This window comes from Trichomycterus rosablanca, chromosome 14, assembly GCF_030014385.1.
Source record: "Trichomycterus rosablanca isolate fTriRos1 chromosome 14, fTriRos1.hap1, whole genome shotgun sequence".
Lineage (NCBI taxonomy): Eukaryota > Metazoa > Chordata > Actinopteri > Siluriformes > Trichomycteridae > Trichomycterus > Trichomycterus rosablanca.
In genome coordinates, this window is record NC_086001.1 from 17,928,257 (window position 1) to 17,946,566 (window position 18,310).

At 37.4% G+C, this 18,310-nt stretch overlaps 2 long non-coding RNA genes and 3 other non-coding genes across 6 annotated transcripts; 2 read left to right on the forward strand and 3 right to left on the reverse strand.

The window, feature by feature from the left end:
• Positions 1-4,968: 4,968 nt before the first annotated feature.
• On the forward strand, positions 4,969-5,042 carry trnan-guu (transfer RNA asparagine (anticodon GUU)). The gene has a single exon. It is a non-coding gene; the product is annotated as a tRNA-Asn (tRNA).
• Positions 5,043-6,829: 1,787 nt separating this feature from the next.
• On the reverse strand, positions 6,830-6,901 carry trnaq-uug (transfer RNA glutamine (anticodon UUG)). Its single transcript has one exon. It is a non-coding gene; the product is annotated as a tRNA-Gln (tRNA).
• Positions 6,902-7,166: 265 nt separating this feature from the next.
• trnaq-cug (transfer RNA glutamine (anticodon CUG)) lies at positions 7,167-7,238 on the reverse strand. The gene has a single exon. It is a non-coding gene; the product is annotated as a tRNA-Gln (tRNA).
• A 798-nt stretch (positions 7,239-8,036) lies between these two features.
• On the reverse strand, positions 8,037-13,098 carry LOC134325997 (uncharacterized). The gene is made up of 2 exons (XR_010014446.1): positions 13,023-13,098; positions 8,037-8,744 (listed from the first exon to the last, which is right to left on the reverse strand). It is a non-coding gene; the product is annotated as an uncharacterized LOC134325997 (long non-coding RNA).
• Positions 13,099-16,510: 3,412 nt separating this feature from the next.
• Positions 16,511-17,796, forward strand: LOC134325996 (uncharacterized). 2 transcript variants are annotated; one of them, XR_010014444.1, is made up of 3 exons: positions 16,511-16,615; positions 17,218-17,351; positions 17,511-17,796. It is a non-coding gene; the product is annotated as an uncharacterized LOC134325996 (long non-coding RNA). The 2 variants fall into 2 exon arrangements; XR_010014445.1 differs by lacking the exon at positions 16,511-16,615 and having other exon boundaries at positions 16,801-17,351.
• The last annotated feature ends 514 nt before the right edge of the window (positions 17,797-18,310 follow it).

Sequence of the window (18,310 nt, forward strand, 5' to 3'; positions counted from 1 at the left end):
TCTGTAGTATTGTGTCCCAGAAGTATCTCCAACGTGTCCAATTTGTCACAGAGTGCAGAGGCTTCACTTCGAGTTACACATTTCTCCTCCATATCTTTAGACATATCATTCAATGCCTCTCTCAGTTGTGCATAATATTTCCAAAGAGCCTTAGTTGACTCAGCTCGTGCGCTCCATCGAGTACCTGACAGTGATTTCAGTGTGAGTTTGATATCAGTATCACGGAAAACCTTTCCCCACCTGTGTGTAGATGATGCACAAAATGTGTACATTGCCTGTACAAAGTCAAAAAAACGTCCAGCTTCTGGGCTACTGTCAACAGCATTGACACCAACTAAATTCAGTGAATGTGCTGCACAGGGGACATAACAAATCAAAGGGTTTCTTTGTTTAAGATGAGCTTGGACTCCATTGTACTTTCCTGACATGTTACTTGCATTATCATATGACTGGCCCCTACAGTTGGATAAGTCTAGGCCCAGATTCTCCACCATAGCAACGACACACTCTGCCAAACTGTCCCCACTATGGTTTTCAATAGGCTCAAAAGCTAGAAAACGCTCAACTACATGTCCGTCATTATTAACAAACCTGAAAATAAAAGTAAGTTGGTCCACATGAGGAAGGTCTGGAGTGGAGTCAACTATAACAGAGAAGTATTTTGATTCTTTGATCTCATTAACAATTGCCTGCTTTGTTCTCTGTCCCATCAAATGGATAAATTCTTCACACACTGTCGATGATAAGTAGGACACAGAACCTTTTCCCTTACCTCCAAACCTTTGGAGGTGCTCAGCTAGGAATGGGTCAAATTTGGCTAAGAGTTCTATGATGCCCAAAAAATTACCATTGTGGGCTGATCCTAATAGCTCATCATCTCCCCTGAAAGCAAGTCCCCTCTCCCCCAAAAACTGGATGACTGCAACAACTCTTTTCAAAACTTCCCGCCAGTATTGTCTTTCTGCATCAATTTGTTTGACAATATCAGAATCAATTGTTGCTGTGCCTCTGGAGCGATTATATAATGCTAGCATGCAAGCCCTATGCTCCACACTCCCCTCATGCTCACCAATCCGCTCTGAATGTTTCCAGTCAGAAAATCCATGAACAAAAGTATTGTGCTTACTGGAAAACAGTTTGCAAGCAAAACAATACACACAGCCAGTTGAAGGAGAGTAAAGTAGCCACTGCCTAGTCACAGTTTGCCCGTTGGGTAGAGAGCAACTGAGTAGAGCATTTGTAAAGCTCCTACTGGTACCCCCAATGCCTCTATCCCTGACTGAGGCTGGGTACTTAGCACTTCTGTTTTGAAATGCAGCTTCTCCTCTACTAACAAGAATCGACTTGGCTTGGTCGGTAATGGTACTGGGCCATAAAGCAGGGTCGTTGACCGTTTCACACCAGGAGTTGGGGTCCTTGCCCTCCTCATTTGAAAAAACGACACTCACACGATGCAGCTGGCTGGTCTGATTGTGGGTCTGACACACCTGCAACTTTCCTTTCATGGTCTTTCTGCTGCTGGTCTGTGGTAGCCTGGCAGGGCTGGCATTCCTGCTCTGCACCTGACTGGGTCTGCAAAGGTACATAGTCACTGAGAGGTGACACTAAGCCAGTGGTGATCACATCTTCATTGCTAGAACTCTGATCACTGCTAACATTAGCAATACTTGTCTCAATCATATCCAGCGGTTTCTCAAAGAAGTTTGAGATCAAAGGAACGCTTTTCAGGAAATCTGCCTGATTTGCTTCCTTAATCTTTTTTGCTTTTCTTTTTGAGGCACCACTTTTTTGTTTGGGATCCATGTTATTAATGGCAAGTGTTTCTTAAGATGCAAATATAGAAGCTTGTCTTGCAAATTCCTATTCCTATCCAATACTTACTATGTTGTTTCTATGTTGTATGTTCAGGAAAAAAATACAATCACAAAATTGTAGAACCAGGCTGACCTATAACTATTTAGCTATAAATTGTTGTTATTGTAAATGTATTGTATGTATGTACTAATATTATAAAGCTTACACTTCTACTATTATCAATAATGTAATATGCAAATAACAATAAGCTTTTAAAAAAGCTGTGAGTTGCTAGTTAGCAACGTTACACTAGCCTTGAAAAAGGCTGTGAACCTTTCAAAGTTTAATATATTATATATAGTAATATAATATTATATCATGTAATATAATATAATATAATATATAAGCCTTTGAAAAGACTATGAAAAGAATGTAACAGAATATATGCAATATAGTATAGTATAATATAATATAAAAATATTTATATATATTATAAAATAATATAATGCAGTATAAAGGGCAATGAGCCTTTAAAAAGGCTGTTGGTTGCTGATCTGGTAATAGCAAGGTAAAAGTTGTAGTAAAAGCACAGAGCAAGTTCGCAAGCTGAACTGTCTGAATGTGAGGAGTTTTGATACTGGCAGGGGGTTTTATATAGATCTTGCATATTCACTTGGAAGTTCTCGCAACACCTGATTGGCTCAGCCCCCGTGGGAATTTAGGGCAATGTAAAAAAATTTCACCACTGAGTGAGAGAGTGGGGGAGGGGCAGCCACTATCTACTACAAAAAATGCTGTTTTGTGTGTGTGTGTGTGTGAGAGAGAGAGAGAGAGGCATGAAGAGGGAGACAGGGGGAAGGTTTTGAGTATATTAAAAATGCTGTGTTAATGATATTAAATCAAGTTTAATTATTGTCGAGACCCCTTCACACTGCCTTGAAACATGTCAAGTCATGTCAAACTGTCATTGAATAGTCATTGAATAACAAGCTGAATAAAATATGTTTTCCAATAAATAATCCTCAAACTAAATATCAGGGTTACACGCATACGCAGCCACAGCTACTACAACAAAACCACTTGCTGTTTCTTCATCTGTCACCAAACCAAAATTGTGCTACTCAGTAAAATTAGCTTGCAGTTCTGTTGTATGAAAAGGCACTTTTCCTTTCATGCATTCCTTTAGAGCTAGAGTGACCACTGGTCTCTTTACTGTTGTTTATTAAAGGGGAAACATGAAACTAGTCAAATGGCTTGTTGTTTTCACATAAGTGAAATCACACCCTTGGCCAAATTCACTCAATTTAATCGGTGTCAAAGATAGCATTCATCAGACAAATTGCTTGTCTTAAATTTAAATAATTGCAAAATTGCTAAATTAATTTGTGTCTCTGCGCTTAAGAGAAATTGAACATAATAATTTTGAAACAATACAAATTCAGAAACATTAAGTAAGGGCCTGAATCGCATATTTGCAACAAAACGTCTGTTATGAAATATGGTAGCTTGCCTGGCAATTTGTAGGTCCCTAGAAAGTCAAGGAGCCATGGTAAACGACTTCTACCATGCCCCCCTCTTTCCTAGGACCCCTAATAGCTAGAAGTCGAAGTCAGAGCAGTGCCACAACGCCTCATCCATTTTCATAAGGGGCCCAAAAGCATGGCTAGGGCCCCCAAAAGCATGGCTAGGGCCCAAAAGCATGGCTAGGGGCCCCAAAAGCATGGCTAGGGCCCCCAAGAGGCCCTGGGGTCAAAGTCCCTAATAGTCAGAGGATCCTTAAAATGGAGGGCCCTCTGAAATAAAAACATATTGTATCATAAATGTTGATAGGCATCGCAAAATGTTTTGGGCCAGGGCCCCCCCGGGGCCCCCTGACCTCAAGGGCCCCTGGGCACTGGCCCGGTCAGTAATCCAGCCATGGTTATGATCGAACATAGCTTAATGTGTTCTAAATATTTCAGATATTTGGTAAGACATTTTTACTCTTCTAAGCTGAGCTTTGGAGGTGGATGGTCCCTCATTTGATTCGGAACTGCCCATCACATTCTGTTAGAGGACAGTCACACACATTATAATTGTAGATCAAATGAAATGCCATGCTCTATGTTCAACATGTACTGTTCCTCTGTAGGCCTCCCAGTATCATCCCACTCTGAGGCAGCGGAGATGGTTTCTTTATCGTCCTTCAACAGTGTTTTTTTTTTTTTTTTTTTTTTTGTATTAAAGAACATTATTTATACTCATTAGAATCTAGGGACATTTAGGTCACTAACAATTGCAGGAGGTTCAAAACCACACCACCAATCACTGGAGAGATGGCAATAAAAAGTGTTCAGACTGCACCAATGCAGTTCTTAATATTCCACAGTTTATGCACTACAGACTAATGATTTACATGTAATGAACATGGACAGTTTTTGTATTTCATTTTTATCTGCTGCCATGTGCATCTGATTCCACTTGGATTACACCTAGATTAAGTAAATGAAAGAAAAAAACGTTTAAAATCGAGACAAATATTACAACTGACATATTAAACAATTTTACATATCCTTCTGCTAAATGTTGAATTATGGTTAAGTTTTTTTTATTAATTTAAACTCAAACATTAACTCTGTAAGCATTTTTTTTTTTGCCATTTGCGACTTCTTTTTTACGGACGCTGCTGTATTACTTTTACGTCTAAAACATTTTCATGATCTGAATACGCAAACATTAAAATAAACAGTTTTATTCGTGTAAAATATTACGGACAACTTTTTCTTTCATTCACATCCATGATGAATCCATTTATCGCCACTCCATTGAGAATACCTGTGTATAGGTAACCGTGAACGCGCTTCTGCTGGGTTTAATCTACTCAGAGTTGAGTAATCTAAACCTGAACCGCTTTTCTGGAACCGAAAACTCCGGCTATGACATGGCGAAATAAGTCAACTTGGAGTTCAGGTTTAAGTTTGAAGTTTGTTAAACTCGCTTTCTGGAATACCCCCCAGGTCCTATTGACCTGGGCTTCAAACGTTGTCTCTGACAAGTGTGAGATCTTTTTAATGCCCCTCTCATTCAAGTCAGAAACATGCCATTATTTCAATTTGCCAAACTTAATTGCCCTTCTGTAAACCTTAGCAAGTCATGTGACTCGTGTGTACCATCCAATGAAACATCTGTGCGCGTGTCTCTGTGGTGCAATCGGTTAGCGCGTTCGGCTGTTAACCGAAAGGTTGGTGGTTCGAGCCCACCCAGGGACGAGTGTCTTTTATTGCACAACCTGCCTGTTGATGAAACGGATATGAGACACAACAACAATGTGTAGCTCCACAGAACAGTGGAAATAAGTTACTGAGAAACATCCAGTAAACAACAGTCCTACAAGCACAAATATCCACCTGATAAGTCACCAGAGACCGACTGTACAAAGTGGAAGAACGTCCTTTTGGTTTCAGTAGATGTTAAATGAAGATATTCACCCAACGTGGGGCTCGAACCCACGACCCTGAGATTAAGAGTCTCATGCTCTGCCGACTGAGCTAGCCGGGCTTAAGCAGCAGGTCAGAACAGACAGCTCATCGATCAGACCATCAGAGAGATGTAGCTTTAATTCACTAACATCACGACCAGATTAAGAACTAATTCACAGTTTACAAACAAACACAATTCAGAATAAGCAACAGAAACAGACACAGACTTACTGTCGCTGTATTATATTGTATTATAGTGTTAAATTGTGACCTATTTTAATGAGATTATGCTTTAATGCTGTATTTTCTTAAATGTATTTAATCCAGCACAATGGTTAAACTGCACAACCCAACAAGTTAAAATAACCCATCATGTGTTCTGTCCAATATTTACACAGTGCTGGTTGCCAAATAACACATTTTCACCTGCATTTGGCCTTTTCTTTCCTGTATACCAAAAACAGTCGCCATTGCAGGTCTACAACACATTACAAAAACACTTGGGACACTTTATTTTTGCTTTCTTTATCTTGCCGGTGTCATGTTGTATTGAAACTAAAATAAATAAATAAAAACTTAAAATTAAAAAGCAAGTGTTTAGGTTCATTCATCATCTTAACACATATTACAAACTAATCAAGCTCGTCAAATTTCAGACATTGTTCACGTAAACAAAAATCTCAAGTGGAAGCACAAGGTGATTCATTTATTGATAGACGGTGCTGTTTATGGTTTTACACTTAAAAACATGAACAGTTAAAAAATAACAACAAACACAACAACAACAATTTAATAATAATGTCACAAATCTGTACACAAGCAACAAGCTGTAATTTATCTAGCACCACTAGATGGGAACGATCTCTGTTCAACATTTTGAACTTCACTTTAAAAGTCAGTTCCGTGTGTTTTACTGTAGTAAGAATAGCTCCACATGTTTTGTATGTAGTGTTTATGGTATTTAAGCTGGATGGATAGATGGAAGTTAACATGTAATCTAAGGTGACTCTTGAGTTTATTCGCTGCTGTTGGCTTATAAAGTTTTATTGAACAAACTGGCTCGTATTTTGGCACTGATATACCTTCCTGAATGGTGATCTGCTTGGTTGACACAACTAGCACAAGTAATCGTGGTCTACACCCCACAAGCGCTCTGTTGTACTTGCACATGCACTGAACGCTACCATCCTGAAACTGCTAAAGTTTCTAAACCTTGAAACTCACACCGGCTCCCAAATGAAACTTGTCATTTGCTGAGTAAATAAAGACAAAAAGAAAAATACACACACACACAACTTCAGACTTTACTTTTACATCTCAGATTTTTTAAACTTACATGATTGATATAATTCTGAGGTAATTTGAGGTAAGTTTTAGGCAGTAAATAAAAGTAATTTTAGTTAAACATTACCACCCAAGTATTAAAAAACAAACTGTTCCACTGTTGGAAAATTGAACTGAGTTAAGTTTAGGACCCAGTTGGCCATTTTGGTGTTACAATTCGGCATAGAGCAGTCACAGGTGGAACACTATTCCCTACTCAGCATTGATAACAGTGTTTTTACCTAAATAAAACCAGGTTCCACCAAGATTTGAACTCCGATCACTGGATTCAAAGTCCAGAGTGCTAACCATTACACCATGGAACCAAATAGATGGCGCTGTAAACAATGATTTGTGATTATAGTTTGGGATGGAGCAGTCACATGTGGAACACTATAACACTACTAGTGCTATTATGATATTCAAGCTGGATGAATGGATGGAAATTAACATGTAACTAAAGGTGACTCTAAACTAGCACAAGCAATTGTGATGCTCTGTTGTACTGCACATGCGCTGAATGCCACCATCCTGAAACTGCTAATGTTTCTCAATCTTGGACCTCACACCGGACCCCAAATAAAAGCAATAAGGTCCCACCGAGATTTGAACTCGGATCGCTGGATTCAGAGTCCAGAGTGCTAACCATTACACCATGGAACCATGACACCACCAGAACTAAAGATAATGATTAGCCATTTGCTAAGTAAATAAAGCAAAAATACACAGCTTCAGACTTTACTTTTACATCTCAAGTTATTTAAACTTACATGATTGATATAATTGACTGAAATCAATTGAAAAAACTGAGGTAATTTAGAAGTTTTAAACACTAAATAAAAGTAATTTTAGTTAAACATTTCCACCCAAGTATCAAAATCACAACAAAACGTTCCACTGTTGGAAAATTGCATTAAGTTCAGGACACAGTTGGCCCGTCCCTCCATGTCGCTCTGAAGCAGATGATTTGATGTTTGTGCACCTGTTCAGGAGATCACAAGTCACTAATGATCACACAGAAGTCACTTGATTTTAATACTGTTTGTTTTTGAAATGAGATCCAACAAGCTCATGGGCTCATGGTAAGGTGTCCAAATAATTTTTGCCACATAGTGTATCATTACTATTGCTAAGGAGTTAATATGTGTGTCTACATCACGTCACGTATCTATACGTGTCTAACATACGTATCAATTCTATTAATATTCATAAGCATGCACACACACACACACACACACACACACATACTGGTAATTATGGTATATGAGGACACCTGACTCAGTACCTACTTTATGGGGACACCACTTTCCACATATGCTATCAATGTGCAAGTAACTCCCAAAAATGTATTTAAACCTGCTAAAGATACATCCAAATTAGAATCACCTTTTTATTTTAAAATCATGGAAATATCATATACCTGACATTTTACAGCCTTAGAGAGACATGACCTGAAGAGTGTTTAAAAGGACACGCATGGTTTATCAGCACACACCACATACACAAACACAAACATGAGCAGATACTGTCTTAAGAGGACAATCAAAGGCATAAAAGGACACATAATCTGCCTGTCTTTTCAATCTAATGTAACCAATATTTTAAAGACAGCTTTGTTTTTGCCAATCTGTCATCAATATATAAATATACAGTGCCATCAGAAAGTATTCACACCCCTTCACTTTTCCCACATTTTGTTACGTTACAGACATATTCGAAATCCGATTTGAGTTTAGTTTTCTTTTTAAAAAATCTACACGAAATAACCCATAATGACAAAGAGAAAACATGTTTTCAGACATTTTTGTAAATCTTTTAAAAATGTAAACATTTAAACATAATAGGTACATAAGTATTCACACCCTTTGATATGGAACTCAAAACCATCAAAAGGGATTTTTGTGAGGAGACTATTGGAAGTAGTTTTCAACAGCAACAACTATCTTAAAAACAGTATCTAAGACACTTTTTAAACAAAAAAATTTGCCCTTCTAAAATGGGAAATTCTGCTTTCTTGCATTTCTCGCACTCCAATTTTGAAGCCAAACGACCCTTTGTGGTTTGAAAACGACCGATATTTGAAATGCCTCATTACAGCAAGGACCTCCTTTGTTGTCCATGGCCTCCGAACTACTTTCCTTGTTGTCACTGTAGTATCAGGTACACCATCTACCAATGAAAAAGCCAAAAAGTCAAACAGAATATAGAATCCACAGACACCTGTAACACCCATTTCTTGTATTAAAAGCTGGTTCAATACTTGAACCAAATAACATTATTCTATAGCTTTAGTTATTCCATAACTAAAATAAACTGTTAGCTACTGTGTAGACAAGTTCAAAAATATGGCAAATAACATCCTGGTCATCAGGTTAAAAATTCGCCAATCACACTAGAGAAACAGTAAAATCCACTTTCAAAATCACCAAAACTAATGTTTTCAGTTGTTCTTAAGTGCTGATGAACATGCCCTTATACCTTTTACAGTCTCCAATTAAGAACCCCTAAAAAAACCCTGCTAGGTCTATGAAAAATCAAATATAAATCATGCATAATAAAGTGGCATGTGGATAACAAATAATGGTGATAAATCATGTGGATGTATGTATCTATATTGTAGGTGTTACAAGTACTGTAATGATCACTGTATTAGTACAAAAGTCAACACAGTATCCTGAAATACAAAATCAGCAAACCTTATGAAGCAGCTTTAAGTCAGGTATACAAAAACACACAAATGCCTTGGTCGAGCACAGAATACGACACAACGCTCAACCTATCTAATTAGGAACAGATTTTAAAAAATCTAATATTTATTTACTGGGATGTCTAACTCCAGATGGTCATGACACAAGACACTTTGAGAAGCAAATGCAATAATCATTTGATCCATCCCCTTATTTATGAAGAGCAAAAAAGTACAAAATAAAATGTACACAGAACATCGACACTGTTGTAAAAAAATATAAATTAGAAGTAATCCTAAATAAAACCAAGTAACGATCACTGACTATCTACAAATACACTGAACAATCCCACATCCAGCTCTTACAAACCCAATCATGTCCTCACAAACCAGCCATCAGTCACGTTCACTCATACACAAACTACTTGGCTGATTCAGACAACTACACAACACAATTATACACAATGCTGAGCTTCAGAGTGTATTTGTAGATAAAGTTAGTGATCGTTACTTCTAATTGATATTTCTGCAACAGTCATGTTGGTGTACTCTACAACAATTGTGTTATCTCCTTCTAACTAGATAAACAATGACCCTGCGTTTGCTTCAAGTAACGCAACAATTCAAGACCATCTTGAATCAGACACCCCGATAAATAAATATTTCACTCATTGCAGTCTATTCATAATTAGATCAGCTCAACATTGTGGCAGTTATGAGGGATGTGTGTTTGTATACCTGACTTGAGACTGCTTTATAAGAACACAGTTTGGTTTGTGAGGACTTGGTACAAAAGTCAGCACAGTTTCCTGAAGCACAGAAACAGTGATCATTACAGTACTTGTAACACTTTGAGGAGTGATTTAGATGTCATTTCATATTTGTATTCATTATGTTTAAATTGTGCTCTGTACGATCTATGTACAGTCAGTAGGCTAAGTAGTTTGTGTATGAGTAGACGTGACACATGGCTGGTTTGTGAGGACATGATTGGGTTTGTAAGGACTGAACACGACTTTGTTTATAGTGTATTTGTAGATAAAGTTAGTGACCATTAACGTTTTGCATGGTTTCATTAAGGATTACTTCCTACTGGTCTATAAGAGCAGGGATTGGTTTATAAGGGTTACCACAACATAACTATTTTCTGTAGTTGTCTGAATCAGCCAAGTAGTTGTGTATGAGTGGACGTGACTCATGTCATGTTCTCACAAACCAGCCATTTGTCATGTGTACTCATACACAAACTACTTATAAAGCAGTCTTAAGTCAGGTATACAAACACATATCCCTCATAACTGCCCAAGTCAAGTACAGAATAGGACCACACACAATGTTGAGCTGATCTAATTATGAATAGACTGCAATGGGTGAAATATTTATTTACCAGGATGTCTGATTCAAGATGGTCTTGAATTGTTACGTTACTTGAAGCAAACACAAGGTCATCGTTTATCTAGTGAGAAAAAGGAGATAACACAATTGTTGTAGAGTACACCAACATGACTGTTGCAGAAATATCAGCTAGAAGTAATCCTAAATAAAACCAAGTAACGATCACCGACTATCTACAAATACACTCAATCCCACATCCAGCTCTTACAAACCCAATCATGTCCTCACAAACCAGCCATCAGTCACGTTCACTCATACACAAACTACTTGGCTGATTCAGACAACTACACAACACAATTATTATTAAGTTAAATAACTTTTAGCTCATTAGGTGAGCTGCTAGATGTCTCTGTTGCACTAAGAGTTACATGTAAATGCGGATTAAAGAGCTTTTCAGAGAACAATGTTACAAGAGGCTTTTCTAATGGCATCTACAGAGATAAACAACAAAACATATTTGTTGAATACGTAAAAGAGTTAAATTTACATTAACCCTAACATGCATTATTTAAACCTACAGTCAGTATTTATTGATAAACCAAGGCATATAATTATGTATTTGCTCTGTCTGAGTGAAATATGGAATTTAAAATCAAATCCTCCATGTTCTTGAAATGGATGTTTGTCTATTTGTAGAGCACACCACAACTGATTTATACCCAGTTCTTAAATACTGACAAAATGTAATTATACCTCTTCAGGTTCCCCATTAACCCCTTATAAACCAATCCCTGCTCTTACAAACCAGTAGGAAGTAATCCTTAATGAAACCATGCAAAACGTTAATGGTCACTAACTTGATCTACAAATACACTATAAACAAAGTCGTGTTCAGTCCTTACAAACCCAATCATGTCCTCACAAACCAGCCATGTGTCACGTCTACTCATACACAAACTACTTAGCCTACTGACTGTACATAGATCGTACAGAGCACAATTTAAACATAATGAATACAAATATGAAATGACATCTAAATCACTCCTCAAAGTGTTACAAGTACTGTAATGATCACTGTTTCTGTGCTTCAGGAAACTGTGCTGACTTTTGTACCAAGTCCTCACAAACCAAACTGTGTTCTTATAAAGCAGTCTCAAGTCAGGTATACAAACACACATCCCTCATAACTGCCACAATGTTGAGCTGATCTAATTATGAATAGACTGCAATGAGTGAAATATTTATTTATCGGGATGTCTGATTCAAGATGGTCTTGAATTGTTACGTTTCTTGAAGGATCCATCATCATCAGTGGCATCAATGCTGTTGAAAACAAAAGAATTAGTAGTAGTTAAAAAAAAAAATTTAATCAATTAATTTTTCCAACCTTAAAACTACAAATGATCTAACCTTCACACTTTCTGTGAAAGCAAGAAACAGAACTTTTATAAACCTACATTGAAAAAAATCTGAGTGCTCACCAAACAATTTCTCTATTGTGTTTGAAATCTTGTTCCCCAAAAGAGTTAGCATCTTTTCCTGTGATTAGCCGTCCTTTGTACTGTAAAATAAAACTTCCTTTCTCGATATTTACTTTTGCAAATATGCTACGACCTGAAAGAGGTCAGCAAAAAATAAATAAAATTAAAATTAGGTGACATTTCCTCAAGCAGATATTCTGACAATACTACTCTTACCTCATTCTGTTGTTAGTTACTTGACTTTTGCATAAAAAGCTAACCATCTTTATCTTAATTCCTAAATCCTTTTAAGAACCCTTTTGAAATCAACTGGCCAAATATAATTTAAAGAGAAAGGTTTTGTACTGTTATTTACTACTTGTTTAATAGGATTTTAATGTCATGTTTTACACTTGGGTTACATTCATGACAGAAACAGTAGTTACTCATTACACAAGATTCATCAGTTCAAAAGTTATATATAGTACAGTTCACAATATTTATATATATATGTATATTGTCTCTAATTCCCCTCATTTGCATGTCTTTGGACTGTGGGAGGAAATCCAAGCGGACACGGGGAGAACATGCAAACTCCACACAGTAATAAGATAATATATAAAATTATATATATAATGTATGTAATATGTATGTATTTTTCCTTAAAAAGGGGCTATTCTAAGAAAGAAAGTTGTTTTCTAACGTCTCACCTGCCATGTTATGTGAATTACACATATAGTGTCTGGCCCTTTAAGAATGTTAAGTGCACTATAGGGGCATATGGAGCGAGTGTGTAGGGAAGAGATCTGAAATGGCACAGTGTCCGCCTGTGTTTCTGTTCTGTTAATCAGCGCTCTGCTTCATGTACTTTTAAGAAACGCAAATCACCACATTTCAAACTAATTAATGTGTATTATTTTTACAAATAGGTGTTTTTAGAGGATATATTGAAGATAAAATACATACCAGGTGAAGGAATATGAGGAGATTCACCTCCTGAGAAACTCCTCTGGAGCTCCGCTGTATGTGTGTAGGCTCCTCCGGGCGCGCGGCTGTGTGTATATTTTGGCGGGAGTGTGTATCCAGCTGACGCTCTAACTCACGATTTTGTCGATACACAAGCGCTTACACAAAACCGGTCTGAGGTTTACCGGGACCGTTCTTAAATAAACCAGTAACCATGGAACCGTTTATCATTTATAATATCTAACTACTGTAGTAGTTGTGTCTCTGAACTACCTACAGATCCAGTCTACTTTTATAAAGTGAAAATCATTATAGGCTTAAAAAAAACAGGATTAAACATGCAGGATTTACAGGGACACCAAAAGTGTCCTTATAAACCCAGAGTCCCCATAATGCTGGTATGTATTCAGGAATATTGTCCCCATAAGTCATACATACCAACACACACACACACACACATGCTTCCACATTCACATGTTTTTGCTGTATGTGTTATGTAGAAAATATTTAGGTGATTTGATGTATTTTTTGACATTTTATTATTATTTAAGTGAAGCTTTTTACAAGTTTAGAGGTTTTGTGTTTTGCTTCACTGTATGTATGGTGCATCATTAAACTGTTATACATTATTTATTCTATTTTGTATTAGATGAGATGGTTTGTCTCTGTATTGACCTGCGATTTATTTTTAAATGACAGCTAACGATAGTGATCCGACTCTTTTAAGTATTTTGTATAACATATAAAAAGTTGACTTCATCAAAAAGAATCGACTCCTTCAGCTTCCAACTGCTCATTGCTGAGTACGATCAACTTAGTGAATCGACTCTTTCGAGTTTATTTTTGTCGTTTGCCTTAAATAACCGGATTAAAGAATCGACTCGTTTGATTCATTTGAACGCGCAGACTCACTCGCTCATCCGCTGTGAGCTTCTCAAACTGAACTGCGTCTTTCTGCACATGAGTAAGAAATCTATGTAGAAACCTCCAATAACATGAACCTGAAGGTATGAACTTACATTGTAGAAAAGAAAAACAAGCCAGTAGCAGCAGTGTGCACATTAAACCATTTACAGAAGGGTCATTAAGTTTGGCTAATAGAAATAATGGCATGTTTCTGACTAGAATGAGAGGGGCAGTAAAAAGATCTCACACTTGTCAGAGACAACGTTTGAAGCCCAGGTCAATAGAACCTGCTAGTTAGAGAAGGATCACTTGTTTGTTAGTTTAAGTCCAAAAGTGGGTGTGGCCCATACGGGGATCGAACCCACGACCTTGGCGTTATTAGCACCACGCTCTAACCAACTGAGCTAACCGGTCAGTTCTCCTGCAAGTTCTTTAGATCTTTGTACATAATTCTACACTAACCCTATTCAAGCAGCTGAAACGGACTTTCATAATACACATCTAAGAGGTTTTGTGGGTTCTTATATGTATGAACTATCTAAACTATATTTCTTGAAGTTCTTGACTGAGCTTAATGCCGCCAACCAGTGACTGGAGCAGATACGACTCAGGTCCTGCACACAGTAAGTAGTGCTGATACACAGTACCAGCCTGCACACCAGAGGGGCTCAAAAAGTTTTCACTCATTAAATCATGTTTGTGAACTTCGTGGAATGAATGTAGGATTTGTATGTGTACATTCTGGGTTTTAGGAAGTTGAGCTACTGTTAATATTTTTCCCCAGTTGAACTAAAAACCTGAATTGATGTTTTAACTGTTCATTAAGACTTCACTAAGAGTTATTACCATCAAGCAAATGTAAAGCATATTTCTATATGAAGAGCATCTGTTTCCAGATTATATACACTGAGGTTTAAAGCATAATGGAAAGGGTTAAGTAATTGTGTAGTAGTTTAAAAGTGACAGTAAGTCTGTGTCTGTTGCTTATTTAGAATTTTGTTTGTTTATTAGGATTTTAACATCATGTTTTACACTTTGGTTACATTCATGACAGGATCGGTAGTTACTCACTACACAAGGTTTATCAGTTCACAAGTTTATATCAAGCACGGTCTTGGACAATTTAGTATCTTCAATTCACCTCACTTGCATGTCTTTGGACTGTGGGAGGAAACCGGAGCACCCGGAGTAAACCCACACAGACACCGGGAGAACATGCAAACTCCACACAGAAAGGACCCGGACCACCCCACCTGGGGTTCGAACCCAGGGCCTTCTTGCTGTGAGGCGACAGTGCTACCCACTAAGCCACCTTGTTTGTTTGTAAACTGTGAATTAGTTCTTAATCTGGTCGTGATGTTAGTGAATTAAACTGCTTAAGCCCGGCTAGCTCAGTCAGTAGAGTCTTAATCTCAGGGTCGTGGGTTCGAGCCCTGCGTTGGGCAATTATCTTCATTTACCATCTACAGAAACCAAAAGGACGTTCTTCCTCTTTGGACAACCGTTCTCTGGTGACTTATCAGGTGGATATTTGTGCTTGTAGGACTGTTGTTTACTGAATGTTTGCAGTTACTTATTTCCACTATTCTGTGGAACTACACATTGTTGTTGTGTCTCATATCCGTTTGATCAACAGGCATGGTTGTGCAATAAAAGACACTCGTCCCTGGGTGGGCTCGAACCACCTACCTTTCGGTTAACAGCCGAACGCACTAACCGATTGCGCCACAGAAACATATGAGAGGCCGTGTAGGCCATAATTCTAAGTTGAATTCTCTCACACACACCATCATACTCTCTCACACACACCATCATACTCTCACACACACACCATCATACTCTCTCACACACACCATCATACTCTCACACACACACCATCATACTCTCATACATGGTTTACTATACTCTTTCACATATACTACTATACCCTCTTACAACTATAATCACACTTTCTTTTATTTACTATTATACTCATACACACAGCACTATTCTCTCTTGCACATATAACTATAGCTACTTAAACATGCATTATGTGCTTTCATGATAATCTGTGTAAAAGAAAATATTAGTATATGTATGTAAGTTTGGTAGTCTGTGTAAGGGACGTTAACACTGTATGTAAAACAAAGATCTACTGTATGTGTAAGAGAATATTATTATATGTAAGCGTAATAAATAGTGTATGTGAATGCAAATAATCATGTTTATGGAACAGAATGATAGTGAATGTAAGACAGAATGATAGTGCATGTGAATAAGAATAGTTGTATGTGTGAGAGAGTTTGATGGTGTGTGTGTGAGAGTATGATAGTGTGTGTGAGAGAGTTTGATTGATACGGAAACGAGTTTGATTGAAACGGAAGTAATATTAAATTCTCAGTACCTGATTGGTGGAAGACGCGGGATTTCACAGACATGTCCCGCCTTCCTCATTATTACTGATAGGAGAGGATAGTGGACCGAGAGAGAATCAATGGAGCATCGGCCTGTTAACATTTTAAACTTTTCCACCGCTGCCACATCCATGTCAGAAATGTGGATTTAAACCCGACAGCCCGACAGGAGTCTAAACGCAGCCGCGGAGGAAGAAATGCGGTGAAGCTTTATATCCGAACCATCAGCCGAGTGCTGCGAGCTCCATATCAGCCTCAACCACAGAGAGCAGAGGCTCCAGAGTCAGGGGACAGGTGAGTTCACTACATATCATTCACCTCTTCATTTAGCTTCTGATAGAGTCGGGTTTAGATTGGGATATTTAATAAATATTCGTCTTTGTAAGGGACCGTCTGCAAATTACACGTTTTAAACGTTCTAGTAATGCCAAACTAAGTAAGTGAGTTCTCATAAAGCACATTTATAAGAAACTTTGTTTTGGAAGCTTTCTTAAAGAACAATAAATAAAATTACTTTATCGTTTTAATGGCTATAGTTGCTCCACATTAATGTGTCACTACATTCGAGTCGAATTACATGGAACTTTTGGACTCTTCCCTATGTAGGTCTTAATAAGTAAAATAAAATATAGATTCATTTTGTATACACAATCATAAACAAGCTGCTGCACATGGAAAGCTACAGACTTACAGTCTAACATTTCAAAATCTGTCTCAGTGCTCATTCTAACTTAGTCACTTGTACTATTAAAGTTTGTTATCTTTCTTTTATTACAGAAAATGTAATTCATTATAGATTGAGACCAAGCTCTCTTGAGTAACTGTTCTCTAAATATTTGATTGGGTGAATTGCTATAGACTGGTTTTGAAACTAAATTCAATTTTTGTGATTTCAGTATTGAACTTTTGATGGCATGAGGAAACAAACTGGTTTCACCAAAGTTGCACGAGGGCCAGAAACTAAATGGCTTCATGATTGACAATACATTTACATCAAAGGCAGTGTACATTAGACAATGACACATTTACGGTAAGTTATTTAAAAATAATGTAAGCAGTATGTTTATATTGCATATTATTAATAATAATAAGTAATTTGTAGCATTTAGATTTCATGGTTTGGCAATAGGCTAACCCCCAACATTTTCTAAATGCATTGTGTGTGTGTGTTTGTTTTGTTTGTTTTTAGTTTGTCACCACAGATTTAGAGGACAGTGGTGTGGAGGTTGACACGACAACAGCATCTAGTGACCACAGAAGTACCACACCAGTCATTGTATGACTACAAGGACTAAGGATACCTTAATCCACCTGAGTGACAGATTATTTGCTGTTGAGACTGTTCTGAAATATTTGGTTTCTGCATGCAACAATAAATAAGAAACATTTGTTTGCTTGGGACAAGATCTTTGTTAACCAGTATAATAGTGATTTCCTGACCTGTCCATAACTTGATAATAAATATCTAAATATTATATGGGGTGTCCTGGTTTTTTTTTTTTTTTTTTTTTTTTACATTACTGCATTGTTTCATTTATCAGAAATACATTATGACGTTTTAATTACTATCACAAATAACTCTAATAACCATAGCTAATTTGGAATTTGAACATTGTAAATTCTTTGGCCAGTTGCACACCCGTGATGGAAGGCATGTCCATTTGGGTCCAGCACCTGCAGCGCATGCCGGCGCTGTTTTCTGATGTTGCAAGACTGTTGTCCTCCTAGCACGTACCTTTCATCTGCATTTGGGGTGATTTGAAGAATCTTATTAACAATGTCAGCCAAAGTCGCAGACATTGCTGTATGCTCTCTCTCTCACACACACACACACGTCAGTTAACCAATTTGAAGTTGCTATTTGTGCCTGTATAATTTCCTCCTGATGATTCCAAAGCATACAGCTATTCTTTAGCAACGAATTTCAAGAGACAAACCGAAGGTAATTTGTTTATGTAGGATGACCAGTTCTGATTGTTGGAGGTAATC